The 16,761-nt window shown below is 40.3% G+C and overlaps 1 protein-coding gene across 1 annotated transcript in view; it reads left to right on the plus strand.

Moving 5' to 3' along the window:
• The window catches only part of ENOX1 (ecto-NOX disulfide-thiol exchanger 1), a 371,798-nt gene that overhangs the window by 75,847 nt on the left and 279,190 nt on the right, over positions 1-16,761 (plus strand). The window contains exon 2 of the mRNA XM_050897187.1: positions 661-734. The gene's annotated coding sequence lies outside the window, so the exon portion shown is untranslated. The remainder of the gene's footprint in view (positions 1-660; positions 735-16,761) is intronic.

Consider the following 16,761-nt stretch of genomic DNA (forward strand, 5'->3'; position numbering starts at 1 on the left):
CAGGGTCACTGTGCGAGAATCACCAGGAAAATTTACAGAGACTCTGGGACTAATTGTGATTAGGTGTTATACATATGCTTACAAAACCATACATCTAGAATTTCACACCTGTAGCAGAACTGCCATGTTCAGCATTTTTGGACAATAAAGAGGTAATGCACATAATGATATCCTTGATTTTTCATGTGGTCTCCCTATTCATGCCACTGTCTTGCTGCAAACTAAAGGCAGAATATTGCTTATGTGTACATAGGGATGCTTGTGGTTTCCTAAATAATTTATATTTTCTGATATGCCACTGGCAGTTTTGCATATTCAATATGTTGGTTTTGTTCTTTCATTACAAATAGTTGTAGCAAACCTGCTATTTGAAAATTTGATGTGTTTTCAGAGTTTTCTCGTTTCTCTTTAATTTTGAACTCATATGTAGAAGTTGCCTAAGAATCTATACAGTATTATATATCTTAAATTTAATACCCTATAAATTATCATACCATCACTGTTATCACCCACAACATTTTTCAGGTGATGCACAACTTGAGAAGGACTAGCTCATAAACTCATTTCTAAATAGTAATTTTGCACAATTTTTTTTTCTTTTATATGCTTAAGCCATATACTTTTAGTGACTTTCAAAAATACATATTATCTCCTTTTCAGATCTTGGACTCTGAACTTGAAGCTATTCTTGATTATATGCTTCTTGAACCTTGGAGAGTATCTGCAGTAACTAGGTATGTGTAATGGATACATTCATGTTTTGTGTTGGATGATTTGGAGTGTGTGTGAATTTTGTTGACAGTTTAATGCTGAACTTCTTAAAGCACTTGATAAATCTCAGCTGCCATGAATGGGACAGTATGATGGATCTTTGCAGGCTGAATTTTCAATACCACATGTGGTATTTGTATGGCAGAAATTGGGAAGGGTATGACGCTCACAGTTACTCAGAGAGAAATGTGTAGCCAAACTTACAAGAAGTTTTGAAGGTAAAATCAGTGAGTCGGAAGAAGTAGCTCTACTCTTGTTCCCCCCATACTTGAGGCTGTGCTTTAATTGGCTTTTCGTCTGTGTTTCCTTTGGTTTTCTTTGCAACTGCTAAAGGTAGTAAAGGTATGAATGTGACTAAATACTGGGAAGAAAATGGCCAGAAAGGTCGAAATCTTGGGTACATTGAAGTTCCTGGAAATTTTCGCAAGTATTTCAGTGAAGCTAGTATCTCATTTGGAACATTTACAGAAAATATTCAGGCAGTTTCAGAAATACATTCTTGCATATAACGAAGCAATTTTTAGGTGATTTCTTTTTTAAAAGTCAAGTCACACTTTATGATGCTTGAAACTCTGCTGAGCTCCTAGCAATGGAGAAAGAGAAACAAGAGAAGATTTAGAAGGTTTTATTCTTTCTAAAGAGTTTATAGACCTAGACAATTTTTTGAGTCTCAGCTCTAAACAGGAAAAGGTTTCCTGAATACATGGATGTAACAATTGAACTTACCTTGATCTGTATGAGAAACTTTGAAGAGATTTATAATGGGGGAGAGCTTGAATTCTTTTTATGAATAAAATCCAGGACCAGTTTTTAGTGTAGAGAACCCCTACACAAAAACGGGTTTTCACAGTAAGTTGCTTGTTCTGTAAGAATCAGAATGCAAAATATTTTCATAGTGTTCTTCACCTGTAGGTCCCTAGATGTTTGGCAAAAGCTGGAGAAGAACGATTGTTTCAATTTTATGTATGAGGTCAGGTACCTGCCTGGATCACTTAACGTATGATTGTCATACTAATGGATCGCCTGGATGTTCAGACCTGTATCCAGGCCTGTCAGAGGATCCTATGTCTAATGGTGCTTTCAGAGTGTGTGCAAAAGATTTCAGCAGTGTTTCTGATGATTACGTTTCCTTAATATTTCTCATATCTGTTGATGTGCCTTTACTTCTCTCCTTTTCATCTATCCCTCTTTGTGGTGCATTTCTTCGGTCTCATTTGTTCTGCTTTGTTTTCTCCTTTGCTCCTTTATTTTGCTTTCCTGTGTTTTTTGCTTTTTCCTCCTCTTTTTAATTCATTTTCAGTCTCTGGAGATTGGCAGCAGTGGGATCTTGCACAAGGAGGAGCTTCAGAAAAAAAATCAGAGCAGAATGAGCTTCCCTTTTACTGCCTCTCTAGAGAGCCTGCAGTAAAAGGCAACTCGCTGTCATTCCTGTAAATTTTCTTTTGCAGCCAGCTCTGCTGGGTGTCCCCTTTGTGCCCTGTGAACATCTGTGTTGCAGCTTATGTCTGAACCCAACTGGAGAACAAATGTGTGAACCTGCTTCTTATTTTGAGCAGGAAGCTGCTGCTATTAGTAGGGCATGTGTCCTTGGTTCACCTGCGACTTCTAATCCCCGTCTGGGAGCGAACCAGCCGTCTGCCCTCTCCCCTCCCACCACCTGTGCCCTTGTCCGTGGGGTAGCACATTTCCCTGCTTTCCTCAAGACGCTGCCCAATGCCTGTCAGTTGTCAGCATTCATTCTCTCCCTGAATTTTTCCCAAGACGTCATGCAGAAAGGAAGAAAGGAGTAACCACTGTAGGACTTTTATGGCATAGCTTACCCTCTGTTGCTCCTGGAAACTTCTCCCTGCACGCACACAGTCATGCAGGCACCACCCAGTAGCACCACCCTTCTGCATAAGGAAGAAATCTTCAAGCCCTGAAGTATTCAGGCTCAGGGAACGCCAAAACAGAAGAGGAAGCCCCATTCCCCAGGCTGTGCGCAGGATTCCAGGAAAAGGTGACAATATTTCTGTGCCTGTTTTGGACACAGCACAAGACAGCTCATCGAGCATAAAATGTGAACTTAACCTTAAACAGACTTGCTTTAAGCAACTTTTTACTTTAAAAGAAAAAAAAAGGGCAAAGAAAAAGAAGCAGCAGCACTGCCCTCTTTGCAAAAGCGCTATCCCACTTGAGCGTGCTCAGCAACGTTTGAAGTGTAGGTGATGAAATGCAGTCTTTGTGGCATATGTGTGCGTCCGAGAGAAAAACAAAATCTGTGTGTCAAGTTGGCTTCAGCTTGTGCTCGAAGGGTTATTGTGATGAGCCTGGAAGGTGTGGAAACTTCTCTGAAAGATCAGGTGCGACAGCAGAGAACGACTGTAACTCTGGGGGGAGGAAGCTGGAGGATTTGAGGTCAGTCTCAATTGGCAGCCATCAGCTGGGAAAGGAGTGAGCAAGAGTGTGCACCAATTCAGCAACTTTCCTCAGATGTTTGGGTTGGAAGGACTCAGAAATAGCAAATCTTCCCAGCTGACGTTAGCTGAAATGACTACTGGGCAACCTTGTTTTCCTTCCCTTTCATTAAATGAGCTCCCTTTTGGCAGAAAGGTATGTGAGTTTCAGAGCTTTCCAAGCCAGGTTAGAAAAAGTTGGCCCCTTTCTTTCCAAAACTAACCATCGAGGCAGTCCCAATGCAGCCCAGACATCTCCGCGTGTGTGAATCCTGCGTAGGCAGTGGTCTCACTTGTTCGTTCGTGTGTGCACTTGTTATGGAGGGAATGGTTGATCTCGCTGATTGTACAACTGAGACTGCTGAACAGCTAAAATTTCTAAACAAAAAAATCTGGTCCTCTTTAAACGTTGGCGGACAGATATCTGTCTTCCATCTGTGGCAGCCTATGGCAAACAGCAGAACTGCAAAGTTTGTGTTCTGAAACCTCGGAGAAATAACTGGCACGCTCCAACTTATTTTTTTTAAACTACATGCAAATCTGAAACATTAAACACAGAAAGTAACGTTAAATTGTGATGAGCAGGCAGAAGCCGGGAAGTTCAGCTGGAAGGGTTGTGCCTCCTCCATCCATACGGCAGAGCCCTTCGGCACTGCTGCACGGGCATTGCTGTCAATTGACAGCGGGCAGCGGTCGCCCACCGGGCAGGCAGTCCCCTCGCTGTCCCCTGCAGCTGGGTCACCCAAGGTGTTGCACGGCCTGACGTAGCAGGGAGGAAGGTGGCTGGTAGTCTTGCAGGTGTGTATAGCTCACAAGACACCTCCAGAGGTGCAGGGTGGCTGTTTTCCTCCCCTTACAACCAGAAAGATCGTACGCCACAGCGGACAGTGCCGGGTTTGAATGACTGTTTCCTCAAACAGCTCCTTGCTGGAGTACTTGAGCAAGGGAGCTCCGTGCAGAGGAGAGGGGAATGTGGATGAAATAGCAGGCTCTAACCGCTGTGTTCGCTCCTTGGGGACATGCCCTGCAGGGAAGAGGGTCCTTGAGGCTGCTCCAGCAAAAAGCTGGGGTTGTAACAGCCCTCAGCCAGCCCTGAGCCAGGAATTACATACAGGTGTTTTGTTTATTCTTGTTCTTACTTGAGGCTTCACCCAAAAAGGACTGTGTTGCTCTCGGTGAGCTTTGGATCAGCCCCATGGAGCAGCTGGGAAATAAAGTAGGACTGAGCATCAGCCAGTATCGACTGGGCAGTAGCAATTTGGTTTGGTTAGAGAAAGTGTCAGCTTTTAGCAGTTCCCCGTTCATTTTTCATTTGCTTCTCCATCTGGATGTGCTGTGTTGTCCCTTCTATTTATCAAAGTTACTCAAAGAAGTTACGTGTTAAAACTATTTCCCTTTTCTGAATTGGCTTGGCGTTGCGACCGTTTGTCTCCCTTTGCAGTGCTAGAAAACGTGTGTTTACAATAGGTGATTACAAGGACACCACTTTGGAACCTGGGAAGCTGGGAGCAATGTCTTCTGATTCACTGGAATGGTCGTGGCTGAGTCACGCTGCTAAACATGCCGTATGTTACCAAGTAACACACGGTGTTATTAATTGAGGATGTCAGTAAAATGTTACACAACTGTCAGACTTAAAAATTAAAGCACTAATAAGGAGCTTTGAAATAGTCTTGTTTAAGATTGGTTACTGTTTATAACACCAGTAATTCTGAACACAAATTTAATTTCAAATGCAAGAAAATGAAGGAAAATGAAGGCAGTCTTTCTGCTTAAATGGCTTAATGACTTTGAGTATTTAAGAAAGCGACAGTCCCCTTATGATGTGAGTATATTTTGTCCACCTTACAGTACTCACCTAGCTGGCTGTCACCTGCAAGAATAATTTCTGTAGACCTCCTGAACCTCCACTGCAGAGTTGCTGCCTGTCACTACATGCCATGCACGCACGGGGTGAAGACGGTAAATGTCTGAGTGGGTTTTTTAATATGAACACTCAAGAAACCAATGCCAACAGTAAAGAAGTGGATACGATCTGCTGTTGATTCTGTTACGCTTTTTTATTGTGTTTGCTTGAGGAAAATGTTTCTGAATTGGAGAGGCAGGTGCACACTCATGTGTGGTGCTTTCCGTATAGATACTTATCACGCCTTCTGCTTCCCGTCCCTGTGCATCCCGGTGATGTGTATTGCTACTCACTGCGCAATAATTGGGTCTGTAATCCTACCCGTACATAAAGTGTGTGGTAGCCAAATGTAGCAACACAGCAACGAAGTATCATTATTTTGTCAAGACAAGATACCCAGCATAGAGTATCATAAATTGATCCCAGGAGGACAGACCTAGAATATAAACTGTAGTGCTTTGAATATATGCATGTTATAATTGTATTAAAAGCTTTGCAGCAATTTGTATTGTATTACAGCTGACAAAGTATTTTACCTCCTAGTAACTAACTAATGTAAATAGTGTTGATATTTTTCTTTTCCATATTTATAATTACATTAATTGCTTTGCGTATTAATAACAAACAGTTAAGTGTCAGAGCCCAAGCTGTAGCTGCCAGTAATCCACATGCAACTTGTTTGCATATTCAAAATATGAAACTGAAGAGTAATTGCGCTTTTTGCAAGCGCATATCTTCACAGCTTAAATTTTACATAATAAAGCCCACTGTGTTACCTAAATATTGTCATGTTCAATATCAAATCTAGTGCTAATAGAATGTCTTTCAGAAATGAAGAGAAACTTTGTGCTAAGACATCAGAAGTCATCCGATGAAAAATAAATGAATAGCTCATATTAGCTAGGAATTGTGACTTATTTCCAAATAAAGCTAAACTTTGAAAAAGATGTTTCCTGCCTTTGAAAATAGCCTTTTTCAGAAGCCAGAGCTGGAAGATCCACATGCAGTGCAATTTTTGTTTTTGTAATGTGATTTAATTGGGCCAACAGAATGTCACAAGGAAGCATTCAAGGATAGACTAAATTTTTCGAACAGGAGCTATTTTTTTGGAAAGTTTCCAGAGAAGTAATCTTTCTGCATTGGTATTTTGTGGACTTTAGCATTTTCATTCTTAGAGACAAAGCAAATTGAGATTTTAGCATAAATCTGGCTAAAACTTCAGTTAAAGAAAGCCTCCTCTTCAGCTTTCTTGGGTTTTTTGCATTTTTGTTTTCTCTGTAATTATGATGCTTTATTTGTGTTGAACTCCTTGCTGGGGGCCAGCATTTAATACAGCTGATGGTTGTGAAAGTTTGCAAACCACTGGTATTTGTGAGGGCTGCAGAGTAAAGAGTCAGTTGCAACTTAATATTGCAGGTGTACGCTGAACTATGCGGGGAAGAGCAAAGGTTGATTAAATTCACAAAATAAGGTGATTCGTAGTTTTCTAAATATGTCACTCAACCTAAAATTAACTCAATTATTTACCAGTCACACACATGCTAATGAATCCTGACAATCTCAAATCGACCTGCTGCGATGAACTTCACTGTCACCTAATATTATTTCCTCTGTATTTTCCCTAAAAGGAGAGAGTGATGGTAGCATTTATCACACGCAAAGCAAAAACGCTTGGGGATTTTATTATTTTTTTAATACCTGCAATTCCAGGGCACTAGTAAATTAATTACATTTAATTAGTAAGGCTATAAAAGAGGCACTTCTTTTTTGTGAGAATGTCTCCTAAAGTTTAATCCCCCCGAGATTTCACATGTGATAGTGATGAAACTGACTGCTTCTAAGTCAGCATCAATGTTATTATTTAAGAAATAAAGTTGAGGTTATCTTTTCATGCAAAATGTGACAAAATTATAAAGCTTTAAGACATTAAGATAATATGGTAAATATGATTTATTATTATTTCTAAAGTTAGAATCACCTTGGAATGACATTTTTAGCTGTGTGTTGCCAGTAGCTATAAGAAATATGTAAGAAATTTGTAAGTTAGCCAAAATCCTAAATGGGTTTATCTACTTTCCTGCTAAATACAGAAATACATTATTTAAATACAAAAGTGGTTATCCTGCATTTGTACTTGAGTTATGAGTAAATCTCCTCTGCCCTGGATTATGAAATGGTATCTCTCTTTCCCTTTCCGAGGTTTTTCCCCCAAAGCTTTACAGAATCCTGGATGAAAAGCAACATTGATCCATAAAATAGACATCACTGTAGAATCGGCATGGGTATGGCACAACAGCTGAAAAGATTTCTGGCCTACAGTTATTTCTGTCTGGAAAATGGAGATAGATAAAGATATATATATAATATTTAAAGCTGCTGGGCAATGGCAGGCTGTTTGCAGACAGCTGCATGTTCAGCCTTTTTGGCTAGAATGGTTAAGTGGCTAATTAAGTGGACAAGTCAGGTCTAAGTCAGGTCTCAGCATGGCCTTGGGGAGAAGACTGCAGTGCCTCAGCTTCCCATGAAAGTTTTGGCAGAGATAGGTTTGAAGCTGCAGCAATCTTGTTGTGAGATGTGGTGTTGAGTATGAGATGGGCTTGTGTGGTGGTTTAACCCCAGCCAGCAGCCAAGCACCAGGCAGCTTCTCCCTCACTCCCCCCCCAGCCCCTGCTCCCAGTGGGATGGGGAGGAGAATTGGGAAAGAAGGTTAAACTCGTGGGTTGAGATAAGAACAGTTTCATACCTAAAGTAACACATAATACTAACAATTATAATAATGAAATATAATAATAATAGTAATGAAAAGGAATATAACAAAAAAAAGAGGGGAAAAAAAGGAAAAAAACCACAGTGATGCACAATGCAATTGCTCACTACCAGCTGACTGATGCCAGAGCAGCGATCCGCCCCTCCCGGCCAACTCCCCCCTGTTTATATACTGAGCATGATGTTCTACGGTATGGAATATCCACTTTGGCTAGTTTGGGTCAGCTGTCCTGGCTCTGCTCCCTCCCAGCTTCTTGCACACCTGCTTGCTGGCAGAGCATGGGAAACTGAAAAGTCCTTGGCTTAAGATAAGCGCTACTTAGGAACAACTAAAAGATCAGAGTGTTATCAATCAACATCATTCTCACACTAAATCCAAAACCCAGCACTGTACCAGCTACTAAGAAGAGAGTTAACTCTGTCCTAGCCGAAACCAGGACTGCTTGCTAGAACCCATTTTACTGGATTTTACTCAGTGGCTGCCACCCACAGAGAAACATAAAAAGTTAAAAACACCCTGCAATTTTGAAAACTGAAATTAAGTCATCACATTCAATAGAATTTCTTTCTGGGTTGTTCCAAATTGTTACTGAATTTGTTTAGAAGGTTGGCTGTTTGATTTTTTGTGTGTTTTTTTTTTTTAATAATTTCCATGATTTTCTTACTTGATTCATTCAGTGAGATCAGCTATAGTGACCAAACAGTTGTTTCCGTGGTGACAAATTGCAGTGTTACAAGCATCCTTGTATGAATCAGGTAAGAGAAACAGATCAACTAAAAAAGGAGAAAGTTTGCTTGTAAAAATAAGCCAGAAATATTTGGTAAGAGTTTGCAGGAAAGTGGCTTGGAAATCTAAAAATTATTTTAATATAGCTGAGTCTTCAATACATCCAAAGATGCCAGCACGGCTAGTTTCATAGTGAAGCAGAAAGGGATCTCTCCACATCTGGTAACAGCAACCAGCTGGAGAACACTTCAAATAGATAAGTAACTCCATAATAAGACTGAATGAATTTAACTGCAATAAAAAAAAATAAAGATTCTTGCTCATCCTCTAAAGTATGAAAACTAGCATCACAGCTCATTGTGATTAAGGTCTATCTCCTTAATAAATTGCGTCTTAGATCCTGAGTGCTTCTGTTATGTCACTGATCCAGTTCCGATTCCATACTGGTGCAAGCCAGGAGCTCGACCACTGAAGATGATGGAGTTGCATCAGGCTTATGTAAATGCAGGTGAAATCTGACTTGCGTTCAGTATATGTAGCAAGAAACGTATGTCCAAATTTACGAGGCCCCAAATGATACTGTTGTATGGTTGTGGTGGTTTAACCCCAGCCAGCAACTAAGCACCATGCAGCCGCTCGCTCACTCCCCCCCACCTCTGGGACGGGGGAGAGAATCAGGAAAAAAACCTTGTGAGTTGAGATAAAGACAGTTTAATAGGACAGAAAGGAATGAAAAATAATGATGATGATAATAATATGACAATAGTAATACTAAAAGAATTAAACTATACAAAGCAAGTGGTGCACAATGCAATTGCTCACCACTCGTTGACCGATGCCCAGGTAGTTCCCAAGCCGCGATCTGCCCCTCCCAGCCAACTCCACCAGTTTATATACTGGGCATGACATCATATGGTATGGAATATTCCTTTGGCCAGTTTGGGTCAGCTGTCCTGGCTGTGTCCCCTCCCAGCTTCTTGTGCCCCTCCAGCCTTCTTGCTGGCTGGGCATGAGAAGCTGAAAAATCCTTGACTTAGTATAAACACTACTTAGCAACAACTGAAAACATCAGTGTGTTATCAACATTATTTTCCTACTAGATCCAAAATACTGCACTATACCAGCTACTAGGAAGAAAATTAACTCTATCCTAGCCAAAACCAGGACAATGGTATACTGTACCATCATGGATTTAAATACTACTTGGGGTACATGCTAATAATGCCAAAAAGACCCTCGATGTGTACAGTGACAATAAGAATTAATTCCACTCCCGTCATGACAACTCTCAGTGGGAATATTGTGCCTTGCCTGGGCTCAGACGTTATTTCCAATAAGTATGGAAATAATGGCTCACAGTGCTGCAAAGTGTTAGGAGATCTCAAGGGAAATCTCATCAGATTATGTGATAGGTTTGAAATTAATCCATGTCCCCACTGTATTTACACAATATACAATTGTCTCTCTGATGGCTTATAAGGAAAGGTAAACGCTACCATCCTAAATCAGCGAGGGGACATGCTGCAATACATTCTCTTGGTAGAGACTACATTTCTTTCTGAGTTGATACAGGCAACTCAGAAAATGGTTATATAACTTTCCTACACTGCAGAGTTATTGTTGTCTGGTTTGTAACCTCATTATGCCACATCATCATCTTTCTTGCAGTTCTCCTTGCCGCCAGTTCAGCAGACATTAATGTTTACATTATCCTTTTGAAAATCTGAAAGGGAAAAAATTGTTGAGAACTTCTTACTTCTAGCGTGGATATGACCCAGCTATAGATCCATCCATCCACCTGTCAGTCCTAGATTGCTCTTTGGTGAAGGCTTCTTTACAGCACTGTTCTCGCCTCTTTGCAGGCTGGTTTGGGATTGTGTCAGGCTTTGCCTGTTCAGGTGTGCAGAACTGTGTCATGTTAGGCCAGAAACTGTCTTCTCGCTGTCTTTCCCTGAAGAGCAAGGGATTATCATCCATGGAAGAATGTACGCTTCACCACACTTGTAAATAGTGCATATCTCAAGAAGCATGTGACAAACTTGCCAGTTTGCCAGTTGAGTTTCTTGAATCCTGCCTGTTCTGGAGGGCATAAGCTAAAAGCTCAATTTTGAATCCTTATAAGAGTTTAAGCATGCAGGAAAGATGTTCTCTGGTCAAGAGGTCTTAAAAAGACTGGAAGAGGAATGGTCATCTTCAGTGATCTGCTGCTACCCTCAAGTTTGAATACCAGCGCTAAGTAGTTTTGGAGGCCCAGGGCAAAAGGGAAGTCAGCACCATATGAGATGTGCAAGGGCTGCTAGCCTGGACTAGACCTTCACTTTTTTGAAGCAAAGTGACTTTCTACGTTTCTTCTCTGAACATGGAAATAAAACAGGGGAGACACTGTGCATTTCTTCAGCTTCTCTCTCCTCTCACTGATTTAGCTTCATTTGTATCTGGCTTCCACGTTCAAGCTCCCAGTCTTCCCTGGGGCTTCCTTCCCGTTGTAAAATCCATCCTTTCTCCGAAAAGCATTTTCTTTGTTCCTTTGTAAGTTCTTTCTCTTCCTCAAAGATTCAACAACACAGTGAAGAACCTCTAGGATCCTTTCTGTTGACTTTTCTTCTTCCCCGGTAGACTGTCCACAGACAGTCTTCCAGTTCTTTTTCTTTATTGTCTGTGCTTGCCTTTACTCTTAAGAGAACCCATCTCCCCTTTTCCTTTCAATAGGCACTAGCTGTGGCAGGCAAAGGGTTGATCAGGCAGCCACCTTTCTGTCTGCAAATTTGGAAGATTCACACAGACATTTGGTACAAACAATGGTTTTGATATGCTGTAAACTCTAGTTCTACTTAGAGCGTCTTTTTTTTTCTTCTCCATTTTGATAGACTGTTGGATCAGTGTATCAGCAGTCACATCTGACGCTAGTGTCAAAACACAATAGATACCTGGCTCCCTTTAATTAATCACATAGAAGAGAAAACCCGCATAATAGTTTATTTCCTCTAATACTATGCTTCCAGATTCCAGACATCTTTATCAGCTTTTAAAAGCCATCTGAGTATATATAAGAATCTCGTACATTTTATCTGATAGGTACAAATACAACCATCTTTTTTTCTACTTCTTGTTATTCATGGTAGCTGGATTTTGTATGTCATTTGTAATTGTATTTTTCCCTCATATGCATTTGGGGAGGAGAAAGGACTATATAGCTCTTTATTCTTGTTTACCTTACTGAGCCAAAGCAGTTAGAATGGGGCATGCACCATCCAAAGAGCCATACACAAAATTCCGATCAATTAATCACCAAGATGACCAAAAAGGAAACATAGATTGGTGATACGGCTGCTGCTGACAGCACAAATACAAGACAGGGAGGTTGCAGCAGGAGAATCTGAGGAACCATTATGACTGGTAATGATGTATGAGATGGAAAGAAATCAGGTTATTTCAGAATCAGTGTTGAGTTTGTAAGTGGCAGTCTAAGGAAAAACAATTGTTATTATTTATCAACTGAACTGGTTTTCAATTGAATTGTTTGGGCTTTTTAAACTTTATATGCTGAGAAATTAATAATTTAAGTACACCTCTTTGTGCTTTCTGAAGCATTGAAAAATATGAACCTGAATAGTGTATGGTACTTAAAATTGTGTTTTGCATAGAGGTATTTATCTATTTGTCATGTGGAAGGAAAATTAATAATCTTTGTGCACCAAAACTTTTATACTGAACGTTTTCTGAAATTTCATTATGTAGAAGCCCTATGGAAGCTGTGCTGTTCAAAACATTTTTGTTTTCATGTACTGTAATGTGTATTTGTTCAAAGAAAGAAATGCTTATCTGTTGAAAAGATAGCAGTGATAAATTACTTCAGATTTCATGCTTACCTACTGTTTTCCATTTGGCATTAAATTCCTGGTTGAATCCCAGAGGTAGAATTCAAAAAGTTACCTTGATGCCTTTTTTAGCCAACCCCTGTGACCTGATGATAAAAAGGAAATTTAGTTGTCTAAAGGACCATCCTTCTTGTATAGTTTAAACCCCACTAGATACCAAAAGGATTGCAATTTTTACCATTTTCTCTGAACTGTATTAATTTTCAGAGGATGTACAGGACCTCTACCTTTACTGTCACAACAACAGCACTTTAGATATCAACAGTGTAACTATCTGTTGAATCTAAATAGCATGCAAATTGAGTTTCTCATACTCATTCTATCTTATTATGGGTAATGCTGCATATGCTCTGTTAATCCTTTTGAAAAATTATTGACTCCTGAATAACTTTCTTTTACTACTATAAATCATATCTTCATGGGGTTTTTTTCTGTCATTGACTTTTAAGTTCAAGGGTCTGTTTTATTTCTCATCAGAAAACAAATTTCTCTCTGTGCTTAACATGAAGTATTCCGGGCTTGTGTTTTCCATTTTAATGGAGGTTCATCACTCTCCCCCGCCTTCTCCTCACTGAATAAGTGATCCTTACGCAATGCACAAGGGGAGCATACAAAAACAGAAGAGTAACAAAACAGTTCAAAAAGCTAAAAGGCAACATGCTGTAAGTTAGCTGTATTAGCATATTTGCATGTGTAAGAAACAGTAATTGGGAACTCTTCCCTCATTTGCCAATCTTTACCATGCATCAGTTGATAGAATAATTGTTATTTACAAAATAGCAACATTGGTCTTCAAATAGGAGATGCTGTATATCCCACCTGACTCTTGAGGTCTGTATCTTCATCTACATTTTAGCTGGTCCATATTGGCTGCCCACTGAAGGACTGTAGACATCTGCTCGTGAAGGAGATGAAGTTTCTCACACTGCTTTAGGAGGAGAATTTCCTGCCCTGGGATGAACGAACATGTGCACTTGACCAAGCACTTAACATCAGTGTGTGCCAGTTTCTATCTGATGAGTGTGAAAGGAGCCTGAGCTGACTGGGTTTGATGTGGACAGTGATACTTTATCTGATCAGGCCAACCCAGTGTGTCCAGAGAGTCCTGCCTGCTAATTTTTCTTTTGATAGGCCAAGATTTCTCCAGAGCAATTTTGCACCATTATTTCCATCACTGCTCTTCCTTTTGTACTGCCTTCTGATATGGATTATGACTGAGACCCTCTTTCCTCACTCCCACTCATAACTTTAGGAGTCTTGTGTTTTGATATGGAGGCACACTGGTTTACCAACTAAAGCCTAAAGTTCAAATGTTTGGACATTTGTTCCTTGCTCTACCACCAACTCATCCTCTGACTTTCCACTGGGCGATGATGGTATTGGCCTGCGTTCTGTTTTCCCTGTCTCTTAAATGGGAGCACCATTTCCCTGTCTCTTAAATGGGAGCAACCATCTTAAATGATGGTTGTTCATGTACTAGAATAGAATAGTTCAGTTGGAAGGCACCTACAACAGTCTTCTAGTCCAACTGCCCTACCACTTCAGGGCTGAAATGTAGCTGCTGTGCTACATAAGCTGAGATATGGGACATCTTCTGTAAGGTAAAATTCTGCTAAGCTCAATAAACTACTCATTATTAGAATTATTATTAACATCATTACTATTATTATTTCTGAATTCCAACTGGGTCCTCCGCATTCCTAAAGGGATTGTTTTTAGTGTAAAATCCTACCAGGAAAGGTGCTCTTTTAAATAATGAAAGTCAAGGACATGTAGTATCTTGCAGAGCTGGCTCTACAGCAAAGGCGGTATTACTGTTACTTCGGGGCCATCAGAATTCAAGCCCTTCCCATGTGGAAGAGCTGTCTGACAAAATTATTTTGAAAATGCTACTTCAGATTAAAAATTGCCCCCAGGACGATATTATCTGTGTGTAGCCAGTAGTTTAACAAGGAGCTCTTCCACATACATATTTGTACTCTTTTGAAAAAAAAAAATCTGTTTTCTGGAGTACATTAGCCTGCAGAGGGGAAGAGACAGGGAAGCTATTAATACATTTTCCCATTTAAATACAAATGCTTTCTCCTAACTCTAACAGAGAATAGAGGTAGTCCTCTTTTGGAAAGCAAATGTCTGGTAAGGGCGCTTTGCTGGATGCATTTGTCCTATTCTGTAATCTTGGTGGTCTACACAAATGGGCACAATCCCCAGAAAAATGACAGCAGGCATAAGTTAATTAAACAAAAGAACCACACCGACGTGTTGGTGGAAGAGGAGAGCATGCGGCTCACCTCCCACCGATGGTGTAGTTGACTTTCTTTGTGAAATATTTCCCAACTCTGCAGTCCTTTCCTTCGGTGAGGGCAGGGTTTTGGTGGTGGGAGTTAGAATTAGTGGGATTTTGCCAGGAAATACCCTCTCAGTTAACAGAGCCGGGCTGCTGCAATTCTTTCTTCCTGAAGGAAATATATATGGTTATGTATATATATTTGATTTTATTGATAGTGTTTAGACTAGGTAATTTGAAATGTGAGCAAAGCAGGCAAGCTGTATTTTGTGGAGCCTGAGAGCATCCTCTTTCTGGAAAATCTTTCTGAAATTATCTCATGGTGAGTAGAATTTGATCCGTTCTATAGATAAAAGAGGCTGCTGTTTACAAATATTTTGATGAAGCATAGACACTGTCATGTCTAGATGGTATGATGGATTTCATTATACTCGGAAAGTAATCCAAGCCTGTTAGAGACAAGTAAATAACCTCAAAATCCTTCCTTCCTTCCTTCTTTCCTTTCTCCCTCCCTCCCTCCCTCCTTCCCTCTGTAGTGCCTGAATTTTAACAATGAGTTCTTACAAAAGTCTTTGGTGACCCTTCACGCGTAGCACCACTCTGTGTGAAATTTTATTACGATGAAATCATCAGGGGAAACCAAGAAATCAATCTGGCCAGATAGTTATTACCATGTTTTAAAAAGGTAAAAACCTTTGGAGACTGGAGTTTCAGTGGACTGATGATGTGTCACAGCAGAGCTCTTTTCCCCCTGCAAGTCCTTATCTGAGATGGTCATGAGGAAACGAAATACTCTGCCATCAGGCTCTTGCCCTCCTCCTGCCCCATCCCTAACAGCAACACGATGTTTACTGTTGTTAGTAGCCACCTGCTTCCTTTCAAATCCTCCTCATGCAAAACACGGTCGTTTCAGAACAGTCATTATACGTTTGGAAATGGCAAAGCAATTCTCCAAGTCCCACTGATTATGTTGTATAGCAACCCTACTGTATGCCGTTTCTGCTGCTTGGAAGGCTGGTAGCTGCTTGGCAAGCTAAAGAAGAAGCTTCTTTCCAATAACAGTGTTTTTCTTTTATCCCGGAGTGTGGTATTATTTTTCTAGTGGTATGATTAGAAAAGAAAATATATACAAAGCTAAAGAAATATTCCAATATATATATAATATAATATTATGGTGGGCATTAAATAAAGTCATTCAAGTGCTTGAGTTCATTCAAGTATTTTGGGGGCTTTTAAAAAGAAATAATTGTTGCACACAAAGTCTCACCTGAATAGCAATTATTTGATTAAAAGAATACTGGCTTCAGGTCTTGTGCTTGGCTTTCTATAAGCTTAACCATGCAATCATTTTTTATTGCCATTGTTGAACGTAGATGGATTTAAATAGGGCTTCTCCCACGTAGGTTCTTTAATGATACTTCTGAGGAAGAGAGCACAAGTGAATTGAAATGAAATCCCGAACCCACAGCTCTGGAAGAGTGTGGGACAGGGTGTGAAAGGAACCCTGGAGCTGTCAGAAATGGCAGGAGTAGCATTACACAGCAAGGAGACCAGAGAGCTGGAGTCTTTCTGAGGATGGAAAAATAGCATTCTTTCTCCCAAGAGCCCTTTGCTTTGACTGGATGCGGGCCCCATTCTCTCTGAACCTATTGCTGCCTATAACAATATTTCCAAATGCAATTGGCACCCATTCCAGCTGCCTGCAGGCAGTTATAGAAAGCAAGCTGGGTTTCTAGGGTTTCTTAGACCCACCCTACCTAAGAAATACAATTTCTTAAATGTGCATAAGGAGAATAAAAAAAAACTAAATGGAAAAATCGTGCTAAAATCTTTGTAAAACTGGAAACAACTTGTATTCTGTCCATTGTAATCTGAAGTAATGAGCTGGAAAGACATACTGCATTGCTGCAGATCTTGACAAGGAGTAGATAAGTGCCAGAGGTTGAGCCTGTAAGACTCTGGGCAAAGCTTCATGCTGCTGGAAACAGTCT

Source organism: Gymnogyps californianus, chromosome 1 (genome assembly GCF_018139145.2).
Source record: "Gymnogyps californianus isolate 813 chromosome 1, ASM1813914v2, whole genome shotgun sequence".
NCBI lineage: Eukaryota > Metazoa > Chordata > Aves > Accipitriformes > Cathartidae > Gymnogyps > Gymnogyps californianus.